The 22,158-nt window shown below is 40.6% G+C and overlaps 1 protein-coding gene across 7 annotated transcripts in view; it reads left to right on the top strand.

Moving 5' to 3' along the window:
• The window catches only part of PHACTR1 (phosphatase and actin regulator 1), a 297,005-nt gene that overhangs the window by 111,195 nt on the left and 163,652 nt on the right, over positions 1 to 22,158 (top strand). The window contains exon 1 of one of the 7 annotated variants that reach the window (XM_088062224.1): positions 17,889 to 17,932. The exons of the other annotated variants lie outside the window; for them this stretch is intronic. The gene's annotated coding sequence lies outside the window, so the exon portion shown is untranslated. Of the gene's footprint in view, positions 1 to 17,888; positions 17,933 to 22,158 lie in introns of those variants that run through there. 7 annotated transcript variants of the gene reach the window in all.

Below are 22,158 nucleotides of genomic sequence, written 5' to 3' on the forward strand. Positions count from 1 at the left end.
GTCTCTCCCTCATAAAAACTCAGCTGCTTGTTTGGGGGATCTCACAAATGTCTCTGATCACAGGAAACAGGAATCTGGGACCAGGTTACAAAACTGTTTCCAAAAGATGGTGGTTTCTGTAATTCCCAACTCCAGGGGGTAGTAGCTAAGGACAAAATACTTCATGGAATTTCTTGTTATTCTCCCCCGAAAAGAAACCATCTTCTATAGTTTTACATCAGCTTTTGTTTTGCTTATGTTTTATTTCTCTTATCTCAACATAAAAGCAATTAGTTTTTTCAATAAGCAAATTTCCTCAGATCAATAACCCTGAACTGAAAGTTGAGCAAAGTGAGCCAAACTCAACAAAACCCCTAGAACATGGGCAAGCGTAGCACCACCACCTCAGCACATGAAAGGAAATTTGTTTACAGTGTGATCCATGGCTATTTTTCGTTGATGCTGAGGTTTCAAGCCTAGATATGTTATTGCCCACCTCTGCGTGGTTTGGAAGTGCCACTCCGTGCTGGTGTGCCACACTTAGATTTTTTAGCACTGACATCTGGTGGCAGGAGGCAAACGTGAACTCCAGGTGGCAGTCTGGCAAACACAGCTCCAATAGCCCACACACTCTTCTCATCACTAATGTTTTCATGTATTTTCCAGTAAATGCAGCACTTGGTAAAACTGAATGATTGTGGAAGATATGGGTCCTGCTAATGATCAAGTAATAATAAAAAGCTGATGATAACAAAAATCAACTAGCATCTGTTAAGTGGTAATTAAAGTTGAAGAGATGGAAAAACAAAAAGATGAAGATGCAAATTCAAAGTATTCCTTTCATTTTGAGAAAAAAAATGTTTTGTGTGGCCTAATAAAGTTATTAAGCACTCACCAATACAAATTTTGGAAAGGCTGCAAAGGAGAATTTTTCTTCTGCTCTCTTTCTTATTGGGATTCAAAAGTGTTAAGCATGTCATCATTTTTCTTTTCTATCTATGATTTTCCCTCCTCTCTTCTGCCACTGCCTCCAGTGAGTCTCAGGCTTGCACCTGGCTGTGATCAGAGCTCTCTGATGATTCAAATAGCAGTGTCAGAAGCAGGAGCTCGAAATCTTGAGACATGCCCCAAAAGAAAATAAAACTTCCTGAGATATTTTTAAATTAAATTTTCAGTGCTTTGTACTTGTGCTCTGGAGTTTGAGATATAAGGGATCACATTTTCAGGACTATCCTTACAATTCTTGGGACAGAGGCTTTGTTTTGTGTACTTTCTTTCTTATTTTCCCCTCAATAAAATCTGGTCCTGCTTCCATGAGCTTGGATCTCCAGAGAGCTCCCAGTTCCTGGGGGAGTCACAGGAGAGCTGCAGCTTGGCTGCAGTAAGCTTGGCTGTGGAACTGTAAGTCTCTACACATCCAAAGCCTGTCGTGTCTGTATATCTGTATTTAACCAGACCTCGGATTCCCCCAGGAGAATATTAAATGCCTTGTGGCCCAAGGTAGCAGTGACCATTAATAGCATTTCTCTTTTCTTGAGCACATGCATTCATATCTGTAGAGAAATCGTTCTCAAGATAATGGTTTTTATTATTAGTTTCAATAAGCAATATTGAGTTAACTCACCAGATTTTTTTAAGACAAAAGCTATTTGCTGACAGGCAACACTTGTAATTCTTTGTTATCTGCTAGGGGGCAACATCCGTTAAGTAATGTTACACTGTTCTGTGTGCTTAATGCCAAGATCTATAACGGCAATACAGGGAAGAGGATGCACATATTAATTACATACAGAATTTCTGTGCTTGGAGGTGTTAAGTAATGAATAACACTGAGATGCAAAGAAAGCAAAAGAACAGCAATGCCCAGAGATCTTGATTGTGTTTAGATGAGAGGACTCTAGCTTATAGGTACATGTAGACAAGTATTGCTCTGGTAGGTATAAGCGCAGACAAGTATTTAACTTCCTCATGGAGGGTGTGAACAGCCCAAGCAGGTAAGTCGTGTTCTGCACAAATGCAGTTTCCACACCACAGGTGCTGCTGTGAATGCTGCTGTACTGCTGCTCCTCGCTGAGCACTGGTGACTAGCTAAGGCTTTTGCAGAGATTTAGTCTCTTTGCACTCTGTTGTGTAGTCATTTGAATGCATAAAATAATTCATTGTAAATGGTTCTAAGGATTTCAGTTCAACACCAGAAAACACTGCAAGTAAAAAGGTGTTTCATGTTAATTGACCGAGACAGAGAGAGAAAGAGGATTTGTACCCACGTTTAAAACAAGTATAGGTCTGATCACAAATTTAAGATCAAAAAAAATAAAAAAAGACTGCAAGTCTCTTCACAATTCATAAGCTTTATGTACAGTAGGATGCAACAAATGCATGTTAGGTAGTCTACATCTTTTCAATGTTTATTAGCATCTTTGACCATTTTCTTGTGCCAAACCTATCCTCATGTTTGGTGCTCATGCTGAATGCCGGTGCACATCACTCAGAAAAAACTCATAAATAAGAAAGTTTTTTGAATGGTTAGATAGTCAGATAGCACTGCTTTTATATTATTTGGTTGTTGGTGAAATTCAGGAACACATATTCACATATTTGTTCTAGGACAGGCCTACATGCTGGCAGATGGTTAGTATACCCATTCGGGACATATATTTTATGAGCACTAAACTGGATTTGCAAGAAAGAAAGAAATTCATCATGGAAATAATTCAGAAGATAAATAATTCAAGAGAGAAATGGTAGGAATAATTCAGTTGATTTTTATTAAAAAACCCTGAATCCTTTTAAAACTAATATACAAAGGTGGGTGCATTTAGCAGAGCATGGCTTTGGTAAAACGTAAAACAGGCAGAGGCATAACCAAGTGAGTTCTTTCTCTTATCCAAGTAGTCCAGTTGAATTCTTTGTAGGATATACAGGCCCTCGGGAGTGTGATGAGTGGTTTAATTAGTTTTAAACCATCATATTTAATCAAGCACTGTGCATTTCCAAAAGGCAACATTCATTCCACTTCTAGGAAGGCTTACAGATCTTTTTATCATTAGTAGTTTGAGACTTTGGAGCTCTATATTCAGTGTGAAGCAAATCTCTTTAATTGACATCACTGTGCTGTAAAACTAAATGATTATCCTCAAAGCCAAACCTTAAACTTGCACTCAGGTTACAAGAAGGAAGAGCCATTAGACATTTCTGAGCTAAAATTTTAATTGGGATATAATTCATCTGTAAAGCAGCCAGAGTTCATTCTATTTATCCCTATGATAAGACGTTCCAAAAGGCATACATGATAGGAGAGTGGACCAAAAAAAAAAAAAAGGGAATATACCCATAATGATTCATTTAATTTTGCTGAACAAATTTTTCAATCAGAGCTGCTATGGAACAACTGAAATGTTTGGTTTGCATTTCTATAAACTTCACTCATCAAGCAAATATCGAAGCCAGATAATGACATCTTAACCTCTCACTCTACTAAATAAGCTTTAATTAATTTAAGTGAATTAAAAAAAAAGGATAAAGGCTCTTGTTATGTTTTGATTTTTGACTGGATACGAAGGAATGTACAGAAATTACAGCTTTATTAACTTTGTGTGGAAACATGCTTGCAAACAAAGAAGCTGGCTTGCACTGTGGGTTTTTGGGGTTTTTTTGCTGTGTTTAAGCACGTTTGAGCTTTACTCATCCTACAAAACAAGTGGGGCAAAGTCTGATTCTTAATTGGACGTGGACTCTGCTGGAAGATCCCCACAAGATGCTGAGATGATCAGAAGCAGGTTCTGTGCCCAAGATTAGGCTGCAGCCGTGTGAAAAAAAGTAGCCCATTACTCCTGCAGCCTTTCCAGCTTCCTTTGTTAGATGTGTACCTGTTCTTCAGCCCCTCTGTGCAGCATCCCTTAGGAGTTTCCAGTTGGGTCCTGGAAATAATCTCCTTTGTTGATATGATCTGGACATGTCACATGTCTTAGTGCCACTGTTGTGCAGTGATTCAGATTCACAAAAATATGTTGGGCAGTTGAGGTCAGTTTTGATATTTTTCTATGAAACCACATACTTTTTGAACAGTGTAGAGTTAATATTTAAAATAACTTCATTTTTCACAAAATGTTTGTATAGTAGATTCTAGAAAAAGTCTTTCAGGGAAATTTCTCCATGTTAAACAGTGACTGCCATGAGATTTTGAAGCATGGACTCTTATGGTCCTAAAATTTTTTTTCCTGATATTTATTACAATTGTAAATAGAGAATTCGGTTTTAAGAGTCTGCACACTCTGTTAGAGAAAACAAGAGACAACTGTTTTTCTTCACCTGATAGATGGCACCACGGTGCTTAAGTGCTTTAGAATAGCATATGGTTATGTTTTCATTAACTGCACTGGTAATATTACAATTAAACATAGAAGTTCTGGCAATCTGGAGCCTCTTTAAGTATCTGTAGTGCAAGCACAGTCCTTCCTCTAAAAATCTTGCAATCTAAATAGGCAAGATTGCCAAGGAGATGAAGGGAAGTGCTTGCTGAGAGAAAGGTAAAGTGACTTGCACAAAGTTGCCCAATTAATTTATAAGAGCTAAAAATGTACTTCTCTGGGTCCTTAGAACTTAGGTGGCAGTTTTTCTTGCTGATGACAGATTGAAGGTCTGCTGTCTCTCAGTCCTTCTGATCTAGTCCCAGGATTTACAACACCGCAGTACAATTTATAGCAAAATGTAAGGTATCAGATCTGACAACTACAGGAGTCTTATACGTGGGAAAGTTGCAATTTTAGGTGCTTCTAAAATTGTGTCAGTCAATCTTTTACCTTGTACATAAAATAGGATGAGTAATTCCCCCAAAAAACTCTTACACCACTCTGGGTTTTCATTCTTTATATGTGAAATATCCAATACACGATTTAGCCGGAGGACAAAATGTTTTACTGACTTTTGTTAAAAGTAGTACCAACTGGAAGCATCCCAAGTTCATGACCTCATGATGGACTAGTGAGAAGCTCTCCAGCAAAATGGTTTCTTTTTTCCTACCTGCAAAAGCTGATTCATCAGAATGACGATGATTACAATGTTCTTTGGAAAGAATTCAAAGCAGACAAGAAATTACAATGTTCTTTGGACAGAATTCAAAACAGAAAAGAAAGCAAGTGAACTTTTGCTGGAACTGTCTCAGACTTCCTTTGCCTGGTTTGTCAGCATTCTGTGGTCTGCCTTTTAAAGGAGCTGAGAGTGTGGAACACTGGCAGTGCTGGTTCCCCAGCTCTCAGGCAGCTCCATCCTCAGTGAGTGCCTCTTGTTCAGGCAACAATTTATCCTTTCAGCTGAGGGTGAGGATGAAGGGCCCACAGGAGAAGAGTGGACTCCATGGCCCTCCTGAATGGGGGAAGAAGAACATCACTTGCCTTAAACATGTGTCGATAAGCAAGGAAATACAGATGTGCACGAGAAAATCCTGGCCCACAGTCCCTCTTTTTTTCTTTTTTTTTCCTGTATTGACTAGATTCACTAATGCAAAACACCTTTTTTAACATAGAATTGGGGTTTGGGAAATGGAATACTGATTTTTGTCTTCTGTGGCACAACAAAAGCATTCATGAGAAACCTCCGCAAGTTGAAATTAGTGCTATGTCTATACCCCCTGGGCTCCAATCAGTGATACATTTACACATTAAACATGGGAAGAAATGATGAAAGTATTCTTCAGATGCAGTTCTGCTAAGTGCTGGCTAGGGGAAGCCTTTCATTGTGAAAGATGCTCCACAGCAGGAAGGTCTGGGACTTGCTGTCAACCACAGAACAATGCAGACTTCCAAAAAACCCAAAGTCTCCAAGATAGGGCCTGGATGTTTCATGCTAGCTGCAGAAAGAGGCTTTCCTGAAATGCAGACTCTATGGAGCACAGATATAAAGAATTATGTCCTCATGAGGCTGTCTGAAGTGCTGACCAAAAGAACACAAAGGATTGCTAAGACCAAGGCTACAGCTTGCAGTGCTATAGAGACTTCAAGATTTAAATCATGGTTTTGTTGCTGTGAACTCTCCATCCACTGCTCTGAGGGTACTTCAACTTCTCTCTGTCTTAACTGGACAATCCACCATATGGCCCTTTAAAGCACAGTTCAGAACCGGAAACCTTTTTGATGTGGTTTTCTTTTGTAGTCCCTTAATTTTATTTCTCTCTGAATGAAAAAGGAGAGACTTTTCTTGATATGTTTTTCTTCCTCCAAGTACTGTGGTACGATAATTTTCTGTTACCCAATTTTAACAACCACATTGGACTATGCATCACTTCTGCTGCTAAAAAAAAAACAATACTGTTTTATGAGAAACAAAGGGATCCTGTGGCAATGAGTACAGGAATTCATAAAGCTGAAGTTTTGCTGTGAGGGAGGGAAGGAAGGTGATTCTTTGGGTTGACGTGGCTGTAGAATCAATCTCCTTGAGTACAGAGCTCTCAGTCGTGAATGCTTGCAAGAAGATAGAGATTGGGAGCTGGGGCTATAAACTGGTTGAAGCTTTGCCAAAAGACCCAAATAACTCACTACTCTTCCTTGACTTTAAAGTGTTTCTGAGGACTTCTCTAAAGGATTTGAGAGTCCATATTCCTCTTGTGTCTGGATGTGCAAGTGTATGGCAAGGTTGCCAGGCAAGAAACTTCTTTAAGACAAGACTTCAAAGGTCAAAGTCCTTACTGTTACTGTTTTTTAAATCAGAAATTTGGTACATCTCAAATTCTTGTTTTGTTTGATTTATCCAGTTGGCTGGTTGTTTTAATTTGCATTCTCTCTTGTCTTTAATAATTGTGACTTCTCTGGTTCCAGACTGGGATGTAACTGGAGAGGGCTGGTGCACAAGGAGCTTTGGTTTGTTCTACAGCAGCTATTGGTGCATCACACAGTTCAGCATCATATGAAATCTCCCTTCAGAGCAGAATAAAATCCTATGGAAACCCCTGCAGGGAGGTTTCTAGAGCACCTTCTTGCACCTCCTGTAGAGATGTGACTTCTTTTCATTGACACTTTGGGAATTATTCATATGTGTTGTCACTGAATTGTGGCATATTAGACATCAGCTCTGAAGCTGAATTTAGCTGACTGCCCTTTTTTGTGTGAGTTCCATTTATTTTGGATTTTTTAATTTGATTTCTTTGAATAAGCTTAAGAAACCAAAAGCAAAGATGCTGGTAACTGCTAGGATACAGATGACAAGATGGTCTTGTTGTGTTGCGAAGGTGGAAAAATTTATGGACAAATTTATGATGTCTGAGTGCAGGTCAAGCTAGTCAGCTTTGACATTTTCCAGAGTGCTGTACTGTTCCTGAGAGGGATCCTTGCTTGATGAGTACAGTCCCACTGACATTGGAGCAATAAATGCTTTTTGACACAGTATTTCAAAATAATTACAGCAGTAGTTTCTGGATTGTGCTCTGTCTGATTGTACGTAGCAATAAGGGAGGTTGGATGGCTTTCAACACACAAACAAGGGTCTATAGAGTCATAGAATGCTTTGGGTTGGAAGGAACCTTTAAAGCTCTTCTGGTCTAACCACCCTGCAATAGGCAGGGACATCTTCAACTAGATTAAGTCATTCAGATTGCCATCAAACCTGTCCTTAGATTTATAGAATCACAGAATGGTTGGGGTTGGAAGGGACCTCTGGAGATCATCTAATCCAACCCCCTGTCAAGGCAGGGTTATCTAGAGCAGGTGTCATAGGAACGTGTCCATGTGGGTTTTTAAAGTCTCTGTAAAGGGAGACTCCACGAAATCCCTGGGCAACCTGTTCCTGTGCTCTGCCACCCTCAATGTAAAGAAATTTTTCCTCATGTTGAAGTGAGACTTCTCATGTTTCAGTTTATGGCCATCGCTCCTCATCTTGTCACTGGGCACCATCCTCCTGGTACCTGCCTCTGAGATATTTACATGAGATATATTTGATATTTAACAGTATCCCCTCTCAGTCTTCTCTTCTTGAGACTAAAATCCCCAGCTCCCTCAGTCTTTCCTCAGAAGAGAGATGCTCCAGACCCCAAATCATCTTTGTGTCCCTCCACTGGACTCTCTCCGGGAGCTCACTGTCTCTCTTGCACTGAGGAGCCCAGGGACACAGCACTCCATATGTGACCTCACTAGCCAAGTAGAGGGGGAAGATCAGCACCCTCAACCTGATGGCCACACTTTTCCCCATGTACCCCAGGATACCATTGGTCCTCCTGGCCACAATGGCACACTGTCATCTCATGGTCAACTTGTCACGCACCAAGGCCCCCAGGTCCTTGGTGAATCCATGCCTACCACTACAGGCCCTACCAAAATGTCTGCCCCCATCATTCTTATAAGCTCCTTTTAGGTGTCCCCAAGGCCTTCTCTTTTCCAGGCTGAACAAGTCCAGCTCTCCCAGCCTGTCTTCATAGGAGATGTACTTGAGCCCTCTGATGATCTTTGTGGCCTCTGGGTTTGCTCCAGCAGGTCCAGGTTTTTCTTGTGTTGAGGGCCCCGGATCTGGATGCAGCACTCCAAGTCTCACCAGAGAAGAGGAGAGGGACAGAATCCTCTCCCTCAACCACCTGGCCATGCTGCTTTTGATGCAGCCCAGGGTGCTGTTTGATGCTTTCAGGGCTGTGAGTATATATTGTCAGCTCATATCCAGTATTTTAGTTACCAGCACCCCTAAGTCATTTGCAGAGCTGCTCTCAATCCTTTCATCTCCCAGACTGCATGGATAGTGTGGCTTCATGCAACTTAAAGAGTGTGACTGCAGGTCAAAGGTGTACAGACCAAAGGAGAATATGGTAGAGCAGGACAAAAGAGGAACCTCATCTCCCACTTTTCAGACCCAAAAGCAGTATTCATGTCCTTGAAGTGGTCCATAAACACATAAGAGGAAGATATTTATAAAGTTGATGCCTCCAACATGAATTGGATCCTCTATATTGTATTTACACTAGGTGAGCTCTTGGTATTGTGACAGGTTTTTGTATTTACTGTGGAAAAAAATTGTGTGGATTCTTTTAAGCATCACTTTTGAAGTGTACAAGTATTGAGGGTTTTTCTCATTAACTCTTTGCAACTACTGAGTCTGTGCTCTCTCATATGTTGCATAAGAGAATAAAAGCATTTCTCTGAAAAGTTAGAAAACAAAGATGTATTAAAAATGCTGCAGTAATAATTCAGTTTAGATCTTGGTTCTAAAAGATCAAAATTTTCATTTTCTACTTGGTAGTGTCAATTGCTAGTCCAGCTTCTTCTACCTAGTGTCTTAAGGCTTACTCTTTTTTTAACATTTTTAGATCTTTTTCACAATCCACAGCACATAGCTGGACAGGATTTTTGTAATGATTGTTAATCTTGATGGTTTCCCACTTCTTTGCTGATACAGTAAATTATTTTAAGTGGCAGTGTAGTTACTCATTGCAGAGATGAGTCTTTTAGATAGCTCTTTGGTAGGATGATGAAAAGCGTCTGCTTGATGTTACCCTGACAATCGTGGAGATTACTTATGACCATTTAAGATAGTTCAACACAGTTTAAGGTATACATACAATGGATATAGCAAGTGTACTAGGAGATAGATTTTGCTCTAGGGAGTTAAATTCAACTGAGCAAAATGGTAGAGGAGCCTGCAGGCTTTTTTTAAAACCCCACATATGTGCTTACATCTCCCCCTCTGCATACAGATTTATAGGCTCAGATGCAGGCTCTGGATATAATACTCTAATGTATTAGTCAAATCCACACATTCTGAAACTGGAGTTCAGATCCAGCTCTTTGGGTTTGTTTGTGACAGCAAACTCAGCCAGTGAAATGCTCAAATACATTTCCATTGGTTCTAGCTGTTGCAAAAGCAGGACATTTCCACAAACCGGCTTTCCAAAATCTCCCATTTATATGCTCAGATACCTATTTTTGACCAGTTAATGGTTGGTTTTTGGCTTTTGTAGCTTCTGTTCATGAATTTGCTAGAAGGAAGAAAAAAATCGTTTTCACAAACATTTTTCATGAACAACCTAGATGTCCTCAGGTACTTTCTGTATTTAAGAAGCTCAGAGTGGTTAAAGTGAGCCATCTTCTGCATATGTCTTCTGAAAATCTTCTCAAATGGGTGGTTAGAAGAAATTACTCGTTTGGTCTCTGTCAGTTCTTTAAAAAAAACAAAAACCTTAGAGAACAGTAATTTTGCTGTGCACCCACCTAATTCCATGATCCTTTTAATGCCAACAGCTCTTTGTCAGGTTGCTTAGGCCACAGGTCACAAGCAGTTCTCCCCAGAGGCATGAGCTGTATGTAGGTACTGAATATTAAGGTGCCACACAGAGCACAGAACCTAAAACCCATATGGGAGTCTTACATGTCTTTGTGGCTTCCTAGGCCCTCAGGACAGAGCATTCCCTAACACAAGAGGTTGTGTGCTTTGCAGACATGTGCATTATGCAGCTCCTCTCCCTGATCTTGCCTAGAATAGAAGTTGCCCTATATGCAATGAGGGTGTGAGGGAAGACCCAGGCAACTACAGACCTGCTAGTCTAACCTCAGTTTCTGGAAGAACTATGGAGAAGATTAAACTGGATTGTACTGAAGGGCATTTAAAGACCAATGCAGCAATCAAACAAAACACGAATTCACAAAAGGAAAGTCCCATTTCACTAGTTTGATATCCTTCTGCAATAAGATCACCTGCCTGGTGTGTGGAAGGAAGATGGCAGATGTAATTTTCTGGACTGTTGTAAGGCTTTTGATACCATCCCTTCTGAACAAGTTGCCCATCTCTGGAATGAGTGGTATGCACTGAAGAACTGGCTGCACAGCAGGATGCAAAGGGTTTTGGTTAATGAGGCTACATCTGTCTGGTGACTGGTCACCAGTGGCGTTCCTCAGGATCAGTTCTAGGGCCAGTGCTGTTCAAAATATCTCTCAGTGACCTGGAGGCAGGAACTGAATGCCCCATTAGCAGGTCTGCTGATGGTATGAAACAGGGAGGTGCTGCTGACTCTCTTGAGGGACAAGAGTCCTTGCAGAGAGATAGAGTGGAGCACTGGGCAGTCATCAGTGGGATGAAATTAAACAAGTCCAAATGCTGGATCTGGCTCCTGGGATGCAGTATCATGGGCACAGGTATGAACTAGGGGAGGAATGGCTGGAGAGCAGCCCTGTGGAGAGGGATGTGGGAGTGCTGGTGGGCAGCAGCTCCCTGTGAGCCATCGCGTGCCCTGGCGGCCCCAAGGGCAAACCTCATCCTGGGGTGCATCGAGCATGGCATAACCAGCCAGCCAGGAGAGGGGATTACCCCACTGCAGCAGCCTCACCCTGAGCACTCTGTGCAGGTCTGGACACACCATTTAAGAAGGTCACAAAGATCCCTGAAGGTACAAGAGGAGGGCAACAAGGGTGGTGACAGGGCTGGAAGCAAGTCCTGTGAGGAGCAGCTGAGGACTTTGAGCTTGTCTAACTTGGAGAGAAGGAGGCTGAGGGGTGACCTCATTGTTCTCTGCAGCTTCCTGAGGAGGGGAAGGGGGGAGGGAGGTGCCGAGCTCTACTCCCTGGGATGTAATGATAGGATGTGTGGGAATGGTTCCAAGCTGCACCAGGGGAGATTTAGACTGGGCATTAGGAAGTAATTCTTTACTGAGAGGGTGGTGAAACCTTGGAAAAGGCTTCCTAGAGGAAGCCATTGACCTTCCTAGAGGGGTGGTCAATGCTCCCAGCCTGTCATTGTTTAAGGGGCATTTGGTCAGTGCCCTTAACAGCATGCTTTAACTTTTTGTCAGCCCTGAAATGGCCAGGCAATTGGACATCCTAAAATGATCATTTTAGGTCCCTTCCAACTAAAATAGTCTGTTCCATTCTATTCCTAGGAATAGCATAAAATTCTATTCTGTTTCACTTCAGGGGAGCTGTATTAGGCAAAATGTGGGCCCTTCATGGTATTGTCTCTATGCTGTATTGACCATTTCATTTCCCATTCTCACCTGTTACCATTGCCTTTTGAAGTCGATAATTTCCACTGGGTTGGATTGCCACCATTCAAAAGCATGAGCACCTCTCTTCAGTTGCTCTGTTTTACTCTTGATCCCATTTAAAACCTTTCTTCTTTAACATGCAGCAAATTCCAAAAAGTTGTGTCACTTGAGATGCTTCAGATGACCACTATATTCACCTTTATGTTACTGTGTCATGGTAATCCTGCTTAGCCATTCTCTCATTCATTCACTACCTTGACAGCCCCAAATCCTGTGGAACTTGCCAGATAAGGTGAGAAAGTTTAATATGAGTTTTTTCACAGTTAGTTCCAGACCTTCAGTGAGATAAGAACAAATTAATCTAGTCTATATTAAGATTCATTGTTAGGGTAATGTAGATTTTCTTGAAATTCCTTTCGCTACAAAGTGCTTTAGGTAGCCATCCCAGTTTTTTAAGAATTTTGTTCAGTGAAGATTCCACACAAGTCTGCAGATCTACAAAGGGTTAAATTTGACTTGAGGTGCTGGCCAGAATTCCTTGCAAAGTTATCGAGATACCCATGGAGTAATGAATCCTCTCTATGGCTTTAACTGCTTTTCTACCACTGCATTTAGATTTGACTTTAAAGCCAAATCTCATAATGTTTTTAATCTCATGTTTTTAATGAATGCCACTTGCTCTGGCCCTCATGAGTCTACAGCCTGTCTTTTTATATAGTGGTTGACAGAGCTGTTGGTCACATTTGTCACCCTTCTCTTAAAGGATACTGAGGACCAGCAATTTTCATTCTCCTGCTTTTGTTATGGCTTTTCCATCGAGGGGAGAACTCTTTACTGGAGCAGACAACATCCAGATTGATTGGGTGGAAGAGACTCATACATTGTAAAGCCCAACTTTTCTGACTGTATTTTTCCCCTAGTACAGCTGTCTGTGTATTAAAAAGGGTGTTATGCAAATTTATGGTTGAACTATGTACTTATTCTTCACATAGGCACAGTTATTTTGTTTCTTGCAAAATTATGTGGCCTTTCAATATAATAATATTCAATAACGTCCTTTTTTTTTAAAATGATGGGTTATTCATTAAGAAGAATGTAAGATGTGGGTCTGGAAACATGTTATCTGTTAGTACTCCTTTAACTCTTAGCTTTAGCTTTCCCTATGTCTTTAGCCAAACAGTTTTACTGTCCTTCCTCAGTGGGCCTTATCTGTAAAAGAAGAATTAGTTATCTCTGAATTTCAAAGCAGTGTTGTAAGGATTAATTTTCTATGCTTTCTGTTGAATGTTTTGGAAAATTATGTATGCTAAAAAAGTATTATTATTGTTTCTAAAGCATTTTTGTTTTGTGATTTTTTTTCTGAAATACCACATTTTTATGCTCAGAATATTTATATTGTGGACATTTTTTTATAACAACATGCATTTAATTTGCCTCTGTGAAACCCTACATAATATGAACTTCATTAATAAATTGCTCAAAATATTACAGACAAAAGACTGAATTCAGAAACCCCCAGTATCTTTCAGTCCCCTGAAATGCCTCATTATTTAGTGATACTTAATCAAATTAATCTGCAGTAAATCTCTCTTTGTCATTAAAATTCTGCTAGGCATTCACATTATTTCTAGGGACTTTGAAGTAGACAAGGTTTTGGATTTGTTGGTGTTTTGGCATTTTTCATGTGTTATACAGAGGAAAGAAAAAATAATTTGATAGACATGCTTCACAGAGATACAGCATTTAAAAATAAACCAGTCTAGCAAAACTAGAATAACGTGTTGCTGTCTCTGTTTCACATTTACGTTGTGTTTGACACAAGATAGCTTTGCCCATTTCCCACTTTGATAGGTCTTAAAGCTTTTTTACAATTTTGATGAAATGAGATTTTTTTCGTATTTATCTCTACCAAGCAGAAACAAATGGCAGCTGGGTTGGGCACACTGTGCTGAGTTCAGTGAACCTGGTGGAGCTGCACTGGGAATTGATGGCTACCCAAAATGTTCAGACTTTCTGTGTGGAACACAGCACCACAACTTCATGGTTTCTCATGGACTCCCAGCTCCTCACATCATGTGAATATCCTAGAATCACAAATTTGATGAGGTTTACTTTTAAAGCAAAGAAAGTAAAAAGAATAGACCAACCACATATAGCAAATCAAAGAACAGTTGCAGAGACTGCTATTCCATATTTCTTAGTGGGTTTAAAATACGAAGATCTGGGTTTTTGGGTTTTTTTTTACGCTGCACATGATGAAACTAGCAAGAGAAAGCACCTGATTCTTCAGTAAATGTGGATCCCCTTAATGGAAGTCAACAAGCTATTGTTACAATCAACTAACGTGGGTCACCACGTAGATGAGGCTGGAGACTGGAAAATTCCATCAAGGGGAGAACTCTGTACTGGAGCAGACAAGCACAGATAGTTCAAGATGAAGCTCTGTGATGCTTTTGTGTCAGATTATTAAGGATGTTCATGAGATGACCATTAGGTATTGCTTTCCTAAACTGTTCAGAGAGTACTCAATATCACCACGCCACTGGACTTGCTGCTTCCTGATCATCTAGTGATTTATAGGGGGTAACTGTGGTAAGACAGAAAAAGACACTGCTGTCTTTTTCACAAGACAGGTAACAGATTTTGATCCAGATCTCCACTGGATGGACTTTACTCTGGTTTTAAGCTCCCTTTTTTCTCTTTATTGTAAAGGTTTCTGCTGAAAAATGATACAAAGTTAAGCAAGTACTGTATGTCCCTTCCAGAGGCTGATAGTTTTAGGACAGTAAAATCATAGTAGTCAGTATATTCTGTCAGCTTTTCTTTCAGCCAGTTTTCATGCAGATTAGAGTCCAATACCAAATACACCCTGTCACAGAATACCTGCTACGTTTGGGGACTCACACATTAAAATATTCAGCAATGCAAGTGGACTTCAACAGCATTTTCTTTTTTCTATTTTTGTTGTGAATATTAACTTCCTGTAGGGTTCCTGATTGTGCTTTTCAGGGGATAAGTGGAATGGGTAAGGAAAGGGCAACTTGCTGAAGAGACAAGAGTGTCAGCATGGTGTCATTCCCAAAGTGGAAAGGTTTTCAGAGAGAAAAAAAGATGTAGCAATCCCAAAAGACAGTGAGGCCCCTGCGTGATTGCTGTGTTCTGCAATATCAGGCACATTTGTATCACTGTGTCCACAAACATCACCAGCTCAGAATGAGCAAAATACTCATGTATATGGCAGGGGCAGGTATGCACCTGTCCTTCCAATAGCTCTTTCTCCTGAGCTTATTTTCCTGTGCATGATATGAAGCTATTACAGATCATCCAAAGGAGGCCAACAAGGAGGGCCTTGAGGGGAAGCTGAGGCTTGAGGTATGAGGAGCAGCTGAGGCCACTTGGTCTATTCAACCTGGAAAAGTGGAGACTGAGGGGAGGCCTCCTGAAGAGGAGGGGCAGACACTGATCTCTTCCCTGTGGTGCCCAGGTCCCAAGGGAATCACCTGAAGTTGTCTCAGGGAAGGTTTAGGTTGAATATCAGGAAAAGGTTCTTCCCCCAGAGGTTGGTTGGGCACTAGAACAGGCTCCCCAGGGAAGGTGGTCACAGCACCAAGCCTGAAGAGTTCAAGAAGCATTTGGACAGTGCCCTCAGGCACATGGTGTGATTCTTGGGGTGTCCTGTGCAGGGCCAGGAATTGGAGTTGATGATCCTTGTGGAACCCTTCCAGCTCAGCATATTCTATGATTCTATGGTGACAGCTGTCTGCCATTCCTCAGCTCCCTCCTCACTGAGGGTGGAAGTACACAGTGATTGGGGAAGCACTTTGGAAAGCTGAAAGATTTATATTTTAAAGTGCTTCAGGCTGGATTGGATCCAAAGGAAAGTTTCAGGACACATATCACAGACCTGAGGAGCTGCCCATTCCCACTGTGGATCTCCACACATCTGTCAGTGCCTCTTCCATGAAGATTCTGGTCTTTGGCTGTCTCTTTGCATGCATTTTGGAAGCATCGGTAATAGCCCTGCTATAAGGAGAATTACAAACAAGAGCTGTGCTATGCAGGAAGTTGACTGCAGAGACAAGGCTGCTGGTAGCTATACATACTTGGTGTGGGGCATGAGGGAAGGGAAATGCTGGGAAAAAGGAAGTAACAATTACACAAATCTGTCACATTACACTGCAAAATCAGTGAAGTGGTAAAAATCAAAGTGGCTACCTCATTACACAAGTTAAATAGAAAGAAAATAAATAATAAGCAAAAGTGTGATCAGGAAAGAAATATGACAGGCATTTTGTGAAAGAAGTTGAAAGTCATCTAGAAGCAGTTTATCAACTGAAGGAAGAAAGCATATCTGTTACTGAGGATTTAAGGAACCCTAAGGAATATGCCTAACCACATGGACAGCATCCGCTGGAAATGGGGATCATTTTGTTTGGCCTCACATCCTAGCACCACACCTGGCCATACAGATGGGATATCCAAGCCATTAGGTGCAGAGTCTCTCATGCACAACTCGTATGTACCACAGCAATGAATGAAATGTTCCTTAAGCTTAGTCAGGGCAGACAAAGAACCATCTTGGGCTAGGTTTTAAATCAAGTGCAGATTCCATTGTTGATCCCACTGTGAAAAAGTCAGAGAGCTCTCTGTGTTTCACTTGCATTTATAAACAGCACCGTCCTAATTTTCTTGTGTCCTACATGATACTTTCCCAAACATTATGGAGCTGGTCTAACCCAAAATCTCATATGTAAATATTTGTATCAGATTCCTTTAAACTTTATGAAACTTTGCAGTGTTCTCCTTGACCCTTGGAGAAGACTTATATTGGACCTGAATTTGAATTTAAAATTCTCTAATATTTTGTTACTTTTGAAACTGCTGCCCCCCCCCCATCTGATACACTCGCATTCATATATATCCTCCTCTTCCCTGTACCTATTTCTTTCTTGAGGGCATGTTGCAGCCCATTTGCCTGCTTGTTTTGAACTCCATGTACTGACGGGTTCCTCTCAGACTTAGGTGGGGTTTACATTACTCTGTGACTGATAGAGTTTTTCTGTGACAGCAAGTTCTGGGAGAGTGCACACTGGGGAAGTTACAAGCTGCTACTTTTACAGAGATAGTAGTTCCTTGTCGTCATTTGGGTTTGTTTATCTCCCCACCTCATATGATTTCCAGATGAGCTTAGCACACTTTGAATCCTCTAATTATGCTGCTGTGGCCATGTGACTGCCTGGCTGAGTAATTCCCTGCAGAAGGAGACAAAACTGCATGTAACAAAGCTTAACAAACAGTATTCAAAATGTGAACGAGTCACAGTAGTATAAAATACCATGCCACTTCACCTAAAATCTCCTACTGGTGCCACAGCCTTGTGGAGGCTTGATTTATGGTAGCAAGCTTAGTGATCTTCAGGGAAGAGCATGGGTGGGGAGGGAAGGGTAGCTATACCTTTGGCTTCTTTCCTTGTCACCTTCCTCAGAGGTCTCAGTGAGGAGGCATGATTCCCTACCTTGTAGAGGTAAGGAGCTGTGCCTTCTGTCAGTTGCCTTCTGCACCACCAGGGAGCCCAAATGCATTCTGGCTGCTCTGCAGTGGTGTAAGATAGAATGAGAAAGACAGAGCAGTTGGTACCAAATATGCAGCAATTTTCCGAAGATCTTCTTGATTTATAGGTAGTATATGAGAGGAGGGGAAAGGGCAGATAAAACCCAATTGTTCCCATTTTACAAAAAGCCTTGTGCTGTTTTCAGAACACTTAATTGCATTGATTGTTCCGACCTCTGTATCTTCCTTTCATACGGGAGCTGGTCATTGAATTGCAACTTGTTTTTCAGCTGGCTGACGGCGGAGAAGGGGCTGTCTGGCACGGCAAGGCTGGATGGGTGTGTGTAGAGCGTGTGCATTTTGAGAGCGTGACACTTAGGAAGGCTGTTGCTCAGCTGCCAAAAGCACAGCTGTTGCAGAGCAAGGGAGGGAGCCTGGCAGCAGCCTTGTAATCAGGTAGGCAAACGTGCAAACCATATGCTTATTCCTGCCTAATTTTATTGCTCAAAGTGGCAGTATTATTAGCGGGTAGTGTCTGGGTTCACAAAGTCGTCTTTTCTGCCAGTGGCAGTCAGGTGGGGTTGATGAAAGCAGCTGGGAGTGTTTGCCCAGAAGCCAGTATCTATGAATGAAGAGATCAATAGTTGTGCTAAAAATCACTGAGCCATCTGGGATTTACAGATAGAGGATTGACTTGCAAATCCTGCTGAAACTGAGATCTGCAGTAACTCCTGGATAACTGCACAAGCAGTGGAGGTGTTATAGAAAGTTATCTAGAAGACCTGAAATGGCCTAGTCGTACTTTTCTCAGCCCTCAGTCACAAAGAAGCTCAGGAAAGGGTGAAAAAAATGCTGAGCTAGGAGGCAAATATATTTTGCTGCTATTTTTTTATTTTTAACCTTGTTGTTGACATGTGATTTTGAAGGTACTGCAAGATGATACAAAATACAGCTATATTTTACCAATGCTACCAAATGGATGGCTACCAAAATCAGTGCCTGTACATCTGCATGAAAACAGGACAAGCCTGTAACCAAGCAGGAGAGGGGGAGAAAAAGGTGGAGACAAAATAAAAGGCTTGTTCAGAAAAGTGCCAGAGGATGCACTTGGAAATTGAGTTTAGACTTCGAGCCAGTTTTATGCTTATTCTGCGCTCTGTGGTTATGCAGAACTATGGCAGCTGTCAGGCTGCAAAGAGAAGCTAAGGACTAACTGAGACCTGAGAGTGGAAAGAAAATGTACAGAAACAACTGACTTACTTAGCACAAAGAAACTGAAGTATGGGAAATGTCCCGTGGGCTTCTTGTTAAACTGTTCTAAAAAACGGCCTGGGAGAAAGAAGCTGTTTGCTGGCATGGGGTGCTGTTATTGTAGACCTGTGTCACAATCAGGTAAACAGATATGTTCATGGTATGGAGCACAATGGTTATTCTGCTCTGCATCCTTCTCTGCTGTCTTTTATAGGGGACACAAACAGATATTCAGCCATCCATAATGAAGCTAAAGGCATCTAAGTAGGAAATTAATTACAAGTGGCGACTATAAAGGCTAAACAGCTCTGCTGATGTTGTAGAAGTTTGGGAAAGAGCTGGAAATGCAAACCAAATCCCCAGCATTTTATCCACTAACCCATTCCAGTACAGCAAAATAACAGCCTTTCTCTTTTTATTGTTTATTTTTTTTTCCTGGCAGGGCATGGCCTTGACATTAGGTTAGCCTTCAGAGTTGCACTATCCTGTGCTGTTGTAGTTTCTATTTAAGAAGTGGTTATAGTGTTCATTTTATGGTGTTGTTGTAAGCTTTACATCTAAGAGGAGAAGATTTTAGTGGTGGGTAATGTCATCTTTGTTATAAGTTTGTCAAATGTGGTACATGAATATTGGTCCTCCCTAATAGTGGTGTTGCTAACTGTTCTGCATGTTCAGAGGTTTGTCAGTGCTTACAGTGTTTACCAAATATTTTTCGTGAGTTTATTTCTCAATGGGGGTATCCACAGTAAAAAGGCTTCCGGTAAAACATTGATAAGTATAAGGCATCTTTCATAGCTGTAGTTGTCACTAGAATCATACAACAGATACAGTATTGTGACTTTAACTAGCAACAATCTAACTCCACTGCCCTTGCTGATGTGTTAGCAGAGTGACGCTTCCTGCACTGGCCTTCGTAAGAAGCAGAGCTGGTCTTTCTAACTCATTTCTATTATTGAGACTGCAGCCCTCCTTCTTCTGCTCCCAAAATGCAGACCCATGGCCAGTTTATCTTGTCTTGGGATGCAGCTACAGGAGAATGTCCTTCTCCTGTGACCTAGACCATTGAATGTCATCTCTCTGCAGGGCAATCTCCCCAGGTAGGCATTAAAAGGTTATAGTCATCATTTCTGTAATGCCATTGCTCCATTATATTATAGGGGACATCTGTGTAGTCAAATACATTCACAGCTATCAAGAAAGCTCACTAGATAGTCCTGTATCACAATGTATCACTAGAGTATCTTTCAAAGATATTGAAGAAAAAAATAGAATTCAGATGTCTTCTTACAGAATCTTTCTCTGTGCTCTGCAATCTCAGGAAATCAGGAGTTGAATGAACTGAAACTTCTTTCAGCGTTGTCACTTATTTCTATGCATTACCTCCATGAGGGCAGTAAGAGTGAGGATGAGATAGGCAGGAAAGCACAGACCTATTAATTTTCATAAGGGGTGGTCAGTTTTACTGAAGATTAGACTTATAATCTCTGAAGAAGTCATCATGCTTTATTGGATAAACTATCTGAAAATGAGAACTTTTCTGTGGAAACCCTATGTGATGGGTGACAAAGAAAGAAAATGGTACAACAGACTTTCATATGTTGATTAGAAGAAAAATTCTAGCTCAACAGTGAAGCTAGGATTTGATTTGTCAAATTGAGAAACAGTCCCAAACTTTGTTATTTTTGCCTTGATTTTCAAGCAATAGACTGCAATAGGTATGTGAGTAAAGTCCAGATGCCTCAAACTTTCTAAGCCTACCACTCTCAAACAGTAGAACAGAAAGTATCTGGAATTTTTAACAGCCTATCAAGCTGATAAAGGAGAAAATGTGTCTGTTAGAAATTCTGTGGTTTATTAAACTGAGAGGGTAAAACAAGCAAAAAAACCCCCACAACAAACAAAACCAAATAAAACTCAAACAAACAAAAAACCCAAACCAAAGAAAACAAAAAACAAAACCAACAAACAAATAAAAACAAAACCAACAAAAAACCCACAAACAAACAAACTCAAAAGACAACAAAAAACTACCACAAACAAACTCAAAACACAAACAAACAAAAATACCAAAACTAACCCAGACAAATCTGTGCAAGGTTGTATTTTTGAAATGCAATGACTAAGGGAAACGTGGAATACACTTACAAATGAAGTGCAGAGCAAACTGAAGCTGTAGCTGTGACTTTTACTGAGCACAGCAAGGCCAGACATTCCTGAAAACAACCCCCCAAGTACTGCACCTTTTCCAGATGGTGGTCTGGGCTTCAAGCCCACCACATACTTTCTGTGGTGTGTTTTGCCCTCAGGTGTGACTCTTCAGATTTGAACCTAACCCAAAATGTTTTGAAGCATTTGTCTTTTTCATTTTATTACTTTATATACATTTAGACGTGTATTGGGAAAACACTCAAAAAGCAAAAACATTTCAATATCTTACTGGGAAATAATGATCAGGAGAATCCCTCTGAGTGTGCATGGATTTGATATCAAGTCAGAACCTTTTCAAGAATGAAAGGAATCAGCTTTTGGAGTCAGCGCAATTACACAAAAGATGAATCTGTCTCCCTTTGTATCTTTCCCACCTTTTGCTTAATGTGGTGCAGTGAACTAAAACTTGAAACTTGTAGAGCACCATTTTCACTGATAGGAATATCTGCTGATTAATCAGACTGCAGTACTTAACATTAAATCTTGCTTACTATAATTGACTTATGTCAGGCAAATGAGATTTCTTTCAGTTTTACTGCCTGCATGCTGCTGAGCTAGACAGCTAAGAATTTTGTATTATTTTATGTTCACCTATGCCTTACTGACTTTTTTTGCTTTTTTTCTTTTAGTAGGGTGCAGAGGGATCAGTAGATTACTTCTCTGCTAAGTATTTTGTCTCGATCTGAAATAAGTGAATAGGTGTGTGTTTAAGCATATGAGACTTCTGAGCCATCTGTATTTTAATATTTAAAAACCAAACAGAACCTGAAAGTAGTATTGTATCTCTGTTAAATATCTAAAATAAAAAAATACTGAAAATAATGATGGGAAGTGGACAGTGGAAAGATAACATTTTTAGGGAAGGAATTAAATAAAGAAGCTATGGCTTTTCTACTTTCATTTCTGCAACTCAGAGAGCAGCAGCGAAGTAACTAAGCAGTTACAGAATAGACTGAAAAGATCTAAATGATGTAACTATTTTTCTATTTCCCAAAGGCAAAGCAAATCTACTCATTGGAGACCTGACCCAGATGATGTATATCTCCTGGGGAAGACTTATGTCCCGAAATGAACATTGAAAGAAAGTTGGTGAGATCATTAGCACTGAGAGGCCAGTCCACTCTGCTGCTGTGCCCAAGCTGTGACCACACATACTTTATATTTACCTGTTTTCCTCTAGTTCTTCATAGTCATGGTATAACTGCTTATACTGTATAACCAGT

The sequence above is a fragment of the Pseudopodoces humilis genome, chromosome 1 (genome assembly GCF_049639895.1).
Source record: "Pseudopodoces humilis isolate 2021_Gansu_Grassland_sample_001 chromosome 1, ASM4963989v1, whole genome shotgun sequence".
NCBI classification, from domain to species: domain Eukaryota; kingdom Metazoa; phylum Chordata; class Aves; order Passeriformes; family Paridae; genus Pseudopodoces; species Pseudopodoces humilis.